Source organism: Diuraphis noxia, unplaced genomic scaffold (assembly GCF_037042655.1).
Source record: "Diuraphis noxia isolate RWA-SAM2 unplaced genomic scaffold, SU_Dnox_SAM2 contig0004, whole genome shotgun sequence".
Taxonomy (NCBI): domain Eukaryota; kingdom Metazoa; phylum Arthropoda; class Insecta; order Hemiptera; family Aphididae; genus Diuraphis; species Diuraphis noxia.
Window position 1 is genome coordinate 46925712 of NW_028301714.1, and position 13084 is coordinate 46938795.

Below are 13084 nucleotides of genomic sequence, written 5' to 3' on the forward strand. Positions count from 1 at the left end.
TTGAGAAATGGAAGATAATTAAATCATGATAAAATAATGTCCACAAAAATAAACTACATCACAAAATTCGCTTTGGAATTGGAATTGGAATTAGAATTGTTATTGGCATTTGTAATGGTATTGGTATTGGTATTGGTATTTGAGCACGCAGGCAAATGTATTTTGAGAATCAAAAAAAAAATTTGGAAAAATTATTGTCTTAGAATACACAATGAAGAATGCACTGTGTATAACCAAGAAAAATAAATGGAATAAAATATAAAGAATAATTAAATCATGATAAAATTATGATTTTTAGTGGCAAGTGGCTTATAAAGTTTAAAAATTATGACCACAAAAATAAACATAACTTTATATTGAAAATAAAAATGGAAAGGGGGTTATGGCGCCCGCAGGCAAATGATATTTAAGGATCAAAAAAGAAATTTGGATAAAATTATAGTCTTGGATAGACTATTAAGACTGCAGTATGTTTTACCAAGAAATAAAAATAAAAAACAAAGAATAATTAAATCATGATAAAATTGTGTTTTGTAGTTGAAAATGGTTAAAAATTTTAAAAAATTGTGACCACAAAAATAAACAATAACTTTATATTGAAAAAAAAAATGGAAAGGGGGTTATGGCGCCCGCAGGCAAATGATATTTAAGGATCAAAAAAGAAATTTGGAAAAAATTATTGTCTTAGAATACACTATTAAGACTGAAATATGTATAACCAAGAAAAATGAATGGAATAAAAAATAAAGAATAATTAAAATCATGATAAAATTGTGTTTTATAGTTGAAAATGGTTAAAAAAGTTAAAAAATTGTGACCACAAAATTAAACTAGAGCTATATTATGAAAAGAAAAATGGAAAGTGGGTATTGGCGGCCACAGGAAATTGATTTTTATGATTCAAAAACGAAATTTGGAAAAAATTATTGTTTTAGAATACACAATTAAGTCTGCAATATGTATTCTAAATAAAAATAAAAAATAAAGAATAATTAAATCATGATAAAATTATGTTTTGTAGTTTAAAATGGTTAAAAAAGTTTAAAAATTGTGACCACAAAAATAAACTAGAACAATAATTTGAAAATAAAAATAGACAGGGGGTATTGGCACCCGCAGGCAAATGATTTTTAAGTATCACAAAAGAAATTTGGATAAAATTATGGTCTCTGAATACAAAATGAAGACTGAACTATGTATTCTCTAGAAAAATAAATGAAGGAATAACAAATGAAATAAAAAATTAAGGATTATTATTATGATACAATTATGTTTTTTATTGGCAAATTGCTAATAAAGTTTGAAAATTAGGTCCACAAAAACAAACTAGATCCATATTTTGAATATAAAAACGGAAAGGGGGTATTGGCACCCGCAGGCAAATGATTTTTAATGATCACAAAAGAAATTTGGATACAATTATGGTCTTGGAATAAGCAATGAAGACTGCACTATGTATTCTCAAGAAAAATAAAAGAAGGATATTTATATCATGATAAAATTATGTTTTTTAGTGACAAGTGGCTAATAAAGTTTAAAAGTTGTGTCCACAAAAATAAACTACATCCATATTTTGAAAATAAAAATGATAATGGGGGTGTTGTTACACGAAGTCACTTGATTTTTAAGGATCAAAAAAGAAATATGGATACAATTATTGTCTTAGAATACACTATTAGGACTGCAATATGTATTATGAAGGAAAATAAATGGAATAAAAAATAAATAATAATTAAATCATGATAAAATTATATTTTGTAGTTGAAAATGGTTAAAAAAGTTTAAAAATTGTGTCCACAAAAATAAACTAGAACTATATTTTGAAAATAAAAATGGAAAAGGAGTATTGGCGCCCGCAGGCAAATGATTTTTAAGGATCAAAAAAGAAATTTGGAAAAAATTATGGTATTAAAATATTAATCTTCTATTAATCTTAGAATACACAATGAAGACTGCAATATATATTATCAAGAAAAATAAAAGGAGGATATTTATATCATGATAAAATTATGTTTTTTAGTGACAAGTGGCTAATAAAGTTTAAAAATTGTGTCTACAAAAATAAACTACATCCATATTTTGAAAATAAAAATGATAATGGGAGTATTGTTACACGAAGTCACTTGATTTTTAAGGATCAAAAAAGAAATTTAGAAAAAATTATTGTCTTAGAATACACTATTAGGACTGCAATATGTATTACGAAGGAAAATAAATGGAAGATAATTAAATCATGATAAAATAATGTCCACAAAAATAAACTACATCACAAAATTCGCTTTGGAATTGGAATTGGAATTAGAATTGTTGTTGGCATTTGTAATGGTAATGGTATTGGTATTGGTATTGGTATTGGTATTGGTATTGGTATTGGTATTGGTATTGGTATTGGTATTGGTATTGGTATTGGTATTGGTATTGGTATTGGTATTGGTATTGGTATTGCTATTGGTATTTGAGCACGCAGGCATATGTATTTTGAGAATCAAAAAAAAAATTTTGGAAAAATTATTCTCTTAGAATACACTATGAAGAATGCAATGTGTATAACCAAGAAAAATAAATGGAATAAAAAATAAAGAATAATTAAATCATGATAAAATTATGTTTTGTAGTTGAAAATGGATAAAAAAGTTTAAAAATTTTGTCCTTAAAAATAAACTAGAACTATATTTTGAAAATAAAAATGGAAAAGGAGTATTGGTGCCCGCAGGCAAATGATTTTTTTGAAGACTGTGCTATGTATTCTCAAGAAAATAAATGAAATGAAAAATGTAGGATTTTTAAATCATGATAAAATTATATTTTTAGTGGCAAGTGGCTAATAAATTTTGAAAATTGTGTCCACAAAAACAAACTAGATCCATATTTTTAAAATAAAACGGATAGGCCGGAGTGGGGGTATTGGCGACAACAGGCAAATGATTTTTAAGGATCAAAAAAGAAATTAAGAAAAAATTACTGTCTTGGAATACACTATGAAGATTGTGCTATGTATTCTCAAGAAAAATTAATGAATTAAAATATGAAGGATAATTAAATCTTGATAACATTATGTTTTTTTATTGGCAAGTGGCTAATAAAGTTTAAACATTGTGTCCGAAAATAAAAAAAATAACTATATTTTGAAAATAAAAATCAAAAGGGGGTATTGGCGGCCAATGGCAAATGATTTTTAAGGAACAAATAAGATATTTGGAAAAAATTATATTCTTAGAATACTCAATGTAGACTGCTCTATGTATTCTAAAGAAAAATAAATGAAAGATACTTAAATTATTTTAAAATTATGTTTTTGGATGAGCATGGTTAAAAAATTTAGAAAATTTTAACCACAAAAATAAACAATAGCTCTATATTGAAAATAAAAACGGAAAGGGTGTATTGTGATCGTGAATGTGATTGAATTGTGAAAGACAATGACAATGACAATGACAATGACAATGACAATATGTATTCTCAGGAAAAATAAATGAAGGATAATTAATATATCATGATAAAATTTTGATTTTTAGTGGCAAGTGGATATTAAAGTTTAAAAATTGTGACCACAAAACTAAACTTGAGCTATATTATGAAAATAAAAATGGAAAGGGGGTATTGGCGCCCGCAGGCAAATGATTTTTAAGGATCAAAAAAGAAATTTGGAAAAAATTATGGTATTAAAATATTAAATGAAGACTGCAATATGTATTCTCAAGAAAAATAAAAGAAGGATAATTATATCATGATAAAATTATGATTTTTAGTGGCAAGTGGATAATTAAGTTTAAAAATTGTGCCCACAAAATAAACTATAGGTATATTTTGAAAACAAAAATGGAAAGGGGGGTATTGTTACACGAAGTCACTTGATTTTTAAGGATCAAAAAAGAAATTTAGAAAAAAATATTGTCTTAGAATACACTATTAGGACTGCAATATGTATTAAGAAGGAAAATATTTGGAAGATAATTAAATCATGATAAAATAATGTCCACAAAAATAAACTACATCACAAAATTCGCTTTGGAATTGGAATTGGAATTGGAATTGGTGTTGGCATTTGTAATGGAATTGGTATTGGTATTGGTATTGGTATTGGTATTGGTATTGGTATTTGAGCACGCAGGCAAATGTATTTTGAGAATCAAAAAAAAAATTTGGAAAAAGTATTGTCTTAGAATACACAATGAAGAATGCACTGTGTATAACCAAGAAAAATAAATGGAATAAAAAATAAAGAATAATTAAATCATGATAAAATTATGATTTTTAGTGGCAAGTGGCTTATAAATTTTAAAAATTATGACCACAAAAATAAACAATAACTTTATATTGAAAATAAAAATGGAAAGGGGGTTATGGCGCCCGCAGGCAAATGATATTTAAGGATCAAAAAAGAAATTTGGATAAAATTATAGTCTTGAATAGACTATTAAGACTGCAGTATGTTTTACCAAGAAATAAAAATAAAAAACAAAGAATAATTAAATCATGATAAAATTGTGTTTTGTAGTTGAAAATGGTTAAAAATTTTAAAAAATTGTGACCACAAAAATAAACAATAACTTTATATTGAAAAAAAAAATGGAAAGGGGGTTATGGCGCCCGCAGGCAAATGATATTTAAGAATCAAAAACGAAATTTGGAAAAAATTATTGTTTTAGAATACACAATTAAGTCTGCAATATGTATTCTAAATAAAAATAAAAAATAAAGAATAATTAAATCATGATAAAATTATGTTTTGTAGTTTAAAATGGTTAAAAAAGTTTAAAAATTGTGACCACAAAAATAAACTAGAACAATAATTTGAAAATAAAAATAGACAGGGGGTATTGGCACCCGCAGGCAAATGATTTTTAAGTATCACAAAAGAAATTTGGATAAAATTATGGTCTCTGAATACAAAATGAAGACTGAACTATGTATTCTCTAGAAAAATAAATGAAGGAATAATAAATGAAATAAAAAATTAAGGATTATTATTATGATACAATTATGTTTTTTATTGGCAAATTTCTAATAAAGTTTGAAAATTAGGTCCACAAAAACAAACTAGATCCATATTTTGAATATAAAAACGGAAAGGGGGTATTGGCACCCGCAGGCAAATGATTTTTAAGGATCACAAAAGAAATTTGGATACAATTATGGTCTTGGAATAAGCAATGAAGACTGCACTATGTATTCTCAAGAAAAATAAAAGAAGGATATTTATATCATGATAAAATTATGTTTTTTAGTGACAAGTGGCTAATAAAGTTTAAAAGTTGTGTCCACAAAAATAAACTACATCCATATTTTTAAAATAAAAATGATAATGGGGGTGTTGTTACACGAAGTCACTTGATTTTTAAGGATCAAAAAAGAAATTTGGATACAATTATTGTCTTAGAATACACTATTAGGACTGCAATATGTATTATGAAGGAAAATAAATGGAATAAAAAATAAATAATAATTAAATCATGATAAAATTATGTTTTGTAGTTGAAAATGGTTAAAAAAGTTTAAAAATTGTGTCCACAAAAATAAACTAGAACTATATTTTGAAAATAAAAATGGAAAAGGAGTATTGGCGCCCGCAGGCAAATGATTTTTTTGAAGACTGTGATATGTATTCTCAAGAAAATAAATGAAATGAAAAATGTAGGATTATTAAATCATGATAAAATTATATTTTTTAGTGGCAAGTGGCTAATAAATTTTGAAAATTGTGTCCACAAAAACAAACTAGATCCATATTTTTAAAATAAAACGGATAGGCCGGAGTGGGGGTATTGGCGACAACAGGCAAATGATTTTTAAGGATCAAAAAAGAAATTTAGAAAAAATTATATTCTTAGAATACTCAATGTAGACTGCTCTATGTATTCTAAAGAAAAATAAATGAAAGATACTTAAATTATTTTAAAATTATGTTTTTGGATGAGCATGGTTAAAAAATTTAGAAAATTTTAACCACAAAAATAAACAATAGCTCTATATTGAAAATAAAAACGGAAAGGGGGTATTGTGATCGTGAATGTGATTGAATTGTGAAAGACAATGACAATGACAATGACAATGACAATGACAATATGTATTCTCAGGAAAAATAAATGAAGGATAATTAATATATCATGATAAAATTTTGATTTTTAGTGGCAAGTGGATATTAAAGTTTAAAAATTGTGACCACAAAACTAAACTAGAGCTATATTATGAAAATAAAAATGGAAAGGGGGTATTGGCGCCCGCAGGCAAATGATTTTTAAGGATCAAAAAAGAAATTTGGAAAAAATTATGGTATTAAAATATTAAATGAAGACTGCAATATGTATTCTCAAGAAAAATAAAAGAAGGATAATTATATCATGATAAAATTATGATTTTTAGTGGCAAGTGGATAATTAAGTTTAAAAATTGTGCCCACAAAATAAACTATAGGTATATTTTGAAAACAAAAATGGAAAGGGGGGTATTGTTACACGAAGTCACTTGATTTTTAAGGATCAAAAAAGAAATTTAGAAAAAAATATTGTCTTAGAATACACTATTAGGACTGCAATATGTATTAAGAAGGAAAATATTTGGAAGATAATTAAATCATGATAAAATAATGTCCACAAAAATAAACTACATCACAAAATTCGCTTTGGAATTGGAATTGGAATTGGAATTGGTATTGGTATTGGTATTGGTATTTGAGCACGCAGGCAAATGTATTTTGAGAATCAAAAAAAAAATTTGGAAAAAGTATTGTCTTAGAATACACAATGAAGAATGCACTGTGTATAACCAAGAAAAATAAATGGAATAAAAAATAAAGAATAATTAAATCATGATAAAATTATGATTTTTAGTGGCAAGTGGCTTATAAATTTTAAAAATTATGACCACAAAAATAAACAATAACTTTATATTGAAAATAAAAATGGAAAGGGGGTTATGGCGCCCGCAGGCAAATGATATTTAAGGATCAAAAAAGAAATTTGGATAAAATTATAGTCTTGGATAGACTATTAAGACTGCAGTATGTTTTACCAAGAAATAAAAATAAAAAACAAAGAATAATTAAATCATGATAAAATTGTGTTTTGTAGTTGAAAATGGTTAAAAATTTTAAAAAATTGTGACCACAAAAATAAACAATAACTTTATATTGAAAAAAAAAATGGAAAGGGGGTTATGGCGCCCGCAGGCAAATGATATTTAAGGATCAAAAAAGAAATTTGGAAAAAATTATTGTCTTAGAATACACTTTTAAGACTGCAATATGTATTCTCAAGAAAAATAAATGAAATAAAGAATGAAGGATTATTAAATCATGATAAAATTATGTTTTTTAGTTGCAAATTGCTAATAAAGTTTAAAAATTGTGTCCACAAAAATAAACTACATCCATATTTTGAAAATAAAAATGATAATGGGGGTATTGTTACACGAAGTCACTTGATTTTTAAGGATCAAAAAAGAAATTTATAAAAAATTATTGTCTTAGAATACACAATGAAGAATGCACTGTGTATAACCAAGAAAAATAAATGGAATAAAATATAAAGAATAATTAAATCATGATAAAATTATGATTTTTAGTGGCAAGTGGCTTATAAAGTTTAAAAATTATGACCACAAAAATAAACTAGAGCTATATTATGAAAAGAAAAATGGAAAGTGGGTATTGGCGGCCACAGGCAAATGATTTTTAAGAATCAAAAACGAAATTTGGAAAAAATTATTGTTTTAGAATACACAATTAAGTCTGCAATATGTATTCTAAATAAAAATAAAAAATAAAGAATAATTAAATCATGATAAAATTATGTTTTGTAGTTTAAAATGGTTAAAAAAGTTTAAAAATTGTGACCACAAAAATAAACTATAACAATAATTTGAAAATAAAAATAGACAGGGGGTATTGGCACCCGCAGGCAAATGATTTTTAAGTATCACAAAAGAAATTTGGATAAAATTATGGTCTCTGAATACAAAATGAAGACTGAACTATGTATTCTCTAGAAAAATAAATGAAGGAATAATAAATGAAATAAAAAATTAAGGATTATTATTATGATACAATTATGTTTTTTATTGGCAAATTTCTAATAAAGTTTGAAAATTAGGTCCACAAAAACAAACTAGATCCATATTTTGAATATAAAAACGGAAAGGGGGTATTGGCACCCGCAGGCAAATGATTTTTAAGGATCACAAAAGAAATTTGGATACAATTATGGTCTTGGAATAAGCAATGAAGACTGCACTATGTATTCTCAAGAAAAATAAAAGAAGGATATTTATATCATGATAAAATTATGTTTTTTAGTGACAAGTGGCTAATAAAGTTTAAAAGTTGTGTCCACAAAAATAAACTACATCCATATTTTTAAAATAAAAATGATAATGGGGGTGTTGTTACACGAAGTCACTTGATTTTTAAGGATCAAAAAAGAAATTTGGATACAATTATTGTCTTAGAATACACTATTAGGACTGCAATATGTATTATGAAGGAAAATAAATGAATTAAAATATGAAGGATAATTAAATCTTGATAACATTATGTTTTTTTATTGGCAAGTGGCTAATAAAGTTTAAACATTGTGTCCGAAAATAAAAAAAATAACTATATTTTGAAAATAAAAATCAAAAGGGGGTATTGGCGGCCAATGGCAAATGATTTTTAAGGAACAAATAAGATATTTGGAAAAAATTATATTCTTAGAATACTCAATGTAGACTGCTCTATGTATTCTAAAGAAAAATAAATGAAAGATACTTAAATTATTTTAAAATTATGTTTTTGGATGAGCATGGTTAAAAAATTTAGAAAATTTTAACCACAAAAATAAACAATAGCTCTATATTGAAAAAAAAAATGGAAAGGGGGTTATGGCGCCCGCAGGCAAATGATATTTAAGAATCAAAAACGAAATTTGGAAAAAATTATTGTTTTAGAATACACAATTAAGTCTGCAATATGTATTCTAAATAAAAATAAAAAATAAAGAATAATTAAATCATGATAAAATTATGTTTTGTAGTTTAAAATGGTTAAAAAAGTTTAAAAATTGTGACCACAAAAATAAACTAGAACAATAATTTGAAAATAAAAATAGACAGGGGGTATTGGCACCCGCAGGCAAATGATTTTTAAGTATCACAAAAGAAATTTGGATAAAATTATGGTCTCTGAATACAAAATGAAGACTGAACTATGTATTCTCTAGAAAAATAAATGAAGGAATAATAAATGAAATAAAAAATTAAGGATTATTATTATGATACAATTATGTTTTTTATTGGCAAATTTCTAATAAAGTTTGAAAATTAGGTCCACAAAAACAAACTAGATCCATATTTTGAATATAAAAACGGAAAGGGGGTATTGGCACCCGCAGGCAAATGATTTTTAAGGATCACAAAAGAAATTTGGATACAATTATGGTCTTGGAATAAGCAATGAAGACTGCACTATGTATTCTCAAGAAAAATAAAAGAAGGATATTTATATCATGATAAAATTATGTTTTTTAGTGACAAGTGGCTAATAAAGTTTAAAAGTTGTGTCCACAAAAATAAACTACATCCATATTTTTAAAATAAAAATGATAATGGGGGTGTTGTTACACGAAGTCACTTGATTTTTAAGGATCAAAAAAGAAATTTGGATACAATTATTGTCTTAGAATACACTATTAGGACTGCAATATGTATTATGAAGGAAAATAAATGGAATAAAAAATAAATAATAATTAAATCATGATAAAATTATGTTTTGTAGTTGAAAATGGTTAAAAAAGTTTAAAAATTGTGTCCACAAAAATAAACTAGAACTATATTTTGAAAATAAAAATGGAAAAGGAGTATTGGCGCCCGCAGGCAAATGATTTTTTTGAAGACTGTGATATGTATTCTCAAGAAAATAAATGAAATGAAAAATGTAGGATTATTAAATCATGATAAAATTATATTTTTTAGTGGCAAGTGGCTAATAAATTTTGAAAATTGTGTCCACAAAAACAAACTAGATCCATATTTTTAAAATAAAACGGATAGGCCGGAGTGGGGGTATTGGCGACAACAGGCAAATGATTTTTAAGGATCAAAAAAGAAATTTAGAAAAAATTATATTCTTAGAATACTCAATGTAGACTGCTCTATGTATTCTAAAGAAAAATAAATGAAAGATACTTAAATTATTTTAAAATTATGTTTTTGGATGAGCATGGTTAAAAAATTTAGAAAATTTTAACCACAAAAATAAACAATAGCTCTATATTGAAAATAAAAACGGAAAGGGGGTATTGTGATCGTGAATGTGATTGAATTGTGAAAGACAATGACAATGACAATGACAATGACAATGACAATATGTATTCTCAGGAAAAATAAATGAAGGATAATTAATATATCATGATAAAATTTTGATTTTTAGTGGCAAGTGGATATTAAAGTTTAAAAATTGTGACCACAAAACTAAACTAGAGCTATATTATGAAAATAAAAATGGAAAGGGGGTATTGGCGCCCGCAGGCAAATGATTTTTAAGGATCAAAAAAGAAATTTGGAAAAAATTATGGTATTAAAATATTAAATGAAGACTGCAATATGTATTCTCAAGAAAAATAAAAGAAGGATAATTATATCATGATAAAATTATGATTTTTAGTGGCAAGTGGATAATTAAGTTTAAAAATTGTGCCCACAAAATAAACTATAGGTATATTTTGAAAACAAAAATGGAAAGGGGGGTATTGTTACACGAAGTCACTTGATTTTTAAGGATCAAAAAAGAAATTTAGAAAAAAATATTGTCTTAGAATACACTATTAGGACTGCAATATGTATTAAGAAGGAAAATATTTGGAAGATAATTAAATCATGATAAAATAATGTCCACAAAAATAAACTACATCACAAAATTCGCTTTGGAATTGGAATTGGAATTGGAATTGGTATTGGTATTGGTATTGGTATTGGTATTTGAGCACGCAGGCAAATGTATTTTGAGAATCAAAAAAAAAATTTGGAAAAAGTATTGTCTTAGAATACACAATGAAGAATGCACTGTGTATAACCAAGAAAAATAAATGGAATAAAAAATAAAGAATAATTAAATCATGATAAAATTATGATTTTTAGTGGCAAGTGGCTTATAAATTTTAAAAATTATGACCACAAAAATAAACAATAACTTTATATTGAAAATAAAAATGGAAAGGGGGTTATGGCGCCCGCAGGCAAATGATATTTAAGGATCAAAAAAGAAATTTGGATAAAATTATAGTCTTGGATAGACTATTAAGACTGCAGTATGTTTTACCAAGAAATAAAAATAAAAAACAAAGAATAATTAAATCATGATAAAATTGTGTTTTGTAGTTGAAAATGGTTAAAAATTTTAAAAAATTGTGACCACAAAAATAAACAATAACTTTATATTGAAAAAAAAAATGGAAAGGGGGTTATGGCGCCCGCAGGCAAATGATATTTAAGGATCAAAAAAGAAATTTGGAAAAAATTATTGTCTTAGAATACACTTTTAAGACTGCAATATGTATTCTCAAGAAAAATAAATGAAATAAAGAATGAAGGATTATTAAATCATGATAAAATTATGTTTTTTAGTTGCAAATTGCTAATAAAGTTTAAAAATTGTGTCCACAAAAATAAACTACATCCATATTTTGAAAATAAAAATGATAATGGGGGTATTGTTACACGAAGTCACTTGATTTTTAAGGATCAAAAAAGAAATTTATAAAAAATTATTGTCTTAGAATACACAATGAAGAATGCACTGTGTATAACCAAGAAAAATAAATGGAATAAAATATAAAGAATAATTAAATCATGATAAAATTATGATTTTTAGTGGCAAGTGGCTTATAAAGTTTAAAAATTATGACCACAAAAATAAACTAGAGCTATATTATGAAAAGAAAAATGGAAAGTGGGTATTGGCGGCCACAGGCAAATGATTTTTAAGAATCAAAAACGAAATTTGGAAAAAATTATTGTTTTAGAATACACAATTAAGTCTGCAATATGTATTCTAAATAAAAATAAAAAATAAAGAATAATTAAATCATGATAAAATTATGTTTTGTAGTTTAAAATGGTTAAAAAAGTTTAAAAATTGTGACCACAAAAATAAACTATAACAATAATTTGAAAATAAAAATAGACAGGGGGTATTGGCACCCGCAGGCAAATGATTTTTAAGTATCACAAAAGAAATTTGGATAAAATTATGGTCTCTGAATACAAAATGAAGACTGAACTATGTATTCTCTAGAAAAATAAATGAAGGAATAATAAATGAAATAAAAAATTAAGGATTATTATTATGATACAATTATGTTTTTTATTGGCAAATTTCTAATAAAGTTTGAAAATTAGGTCCACAAAAACAAACTAGATCCATATTTTGAATATAAAAACGGAAAGGGGGTATTGGCACCCGCAGGCAAATGATTTTTAAGGATCACAAAAGAAATTTGGATACAATTATGGTCTTGGAATAAGCAATGAAGACTGCACTATGTATTCTCAAGAAAAATAAAAGAAGGATATTTATATCATGATAAAATTATGTTTTTTAGTGACAAGTGGCTAATAAAGTTTAAAAGTTGTGTCCACAAAAATAAACTACATCCATATTTTTAAAATAAAAATGATAATGGGGGTGTTGTTACACGAAGTCACTTGATTTTTAAGGATCAAAAAAGAAATTTGGATACAATTATTGTCTTAGAATACACTATTAGGACTGCAATATGTATTATGAAGGAAAATAAATGGAATAAAAAATAAATAATAATTAAATCATGATAAAATTATGTTTTGTAGTTGAAAATGGTTAAAAAAGTTTAAAAATTGTGTCCACAAAAATAAACTAGAACTATATTTTGAAAATAAAAATGGAAAAGGAGTATTGGCGCCCGCAGGCAAATGATTTTTTTGAAGACTGTGATATGTATTCTCAAGAAAATAAATGAAATGAAAAATGTAGGATTATTAAATCATGATAAAATTATATTTTTTAGTGGCAAGTGGCTAATAAATTTTGAAAATTGTGTCCACAAAAACAAACTAGATCCATATTTTTAAA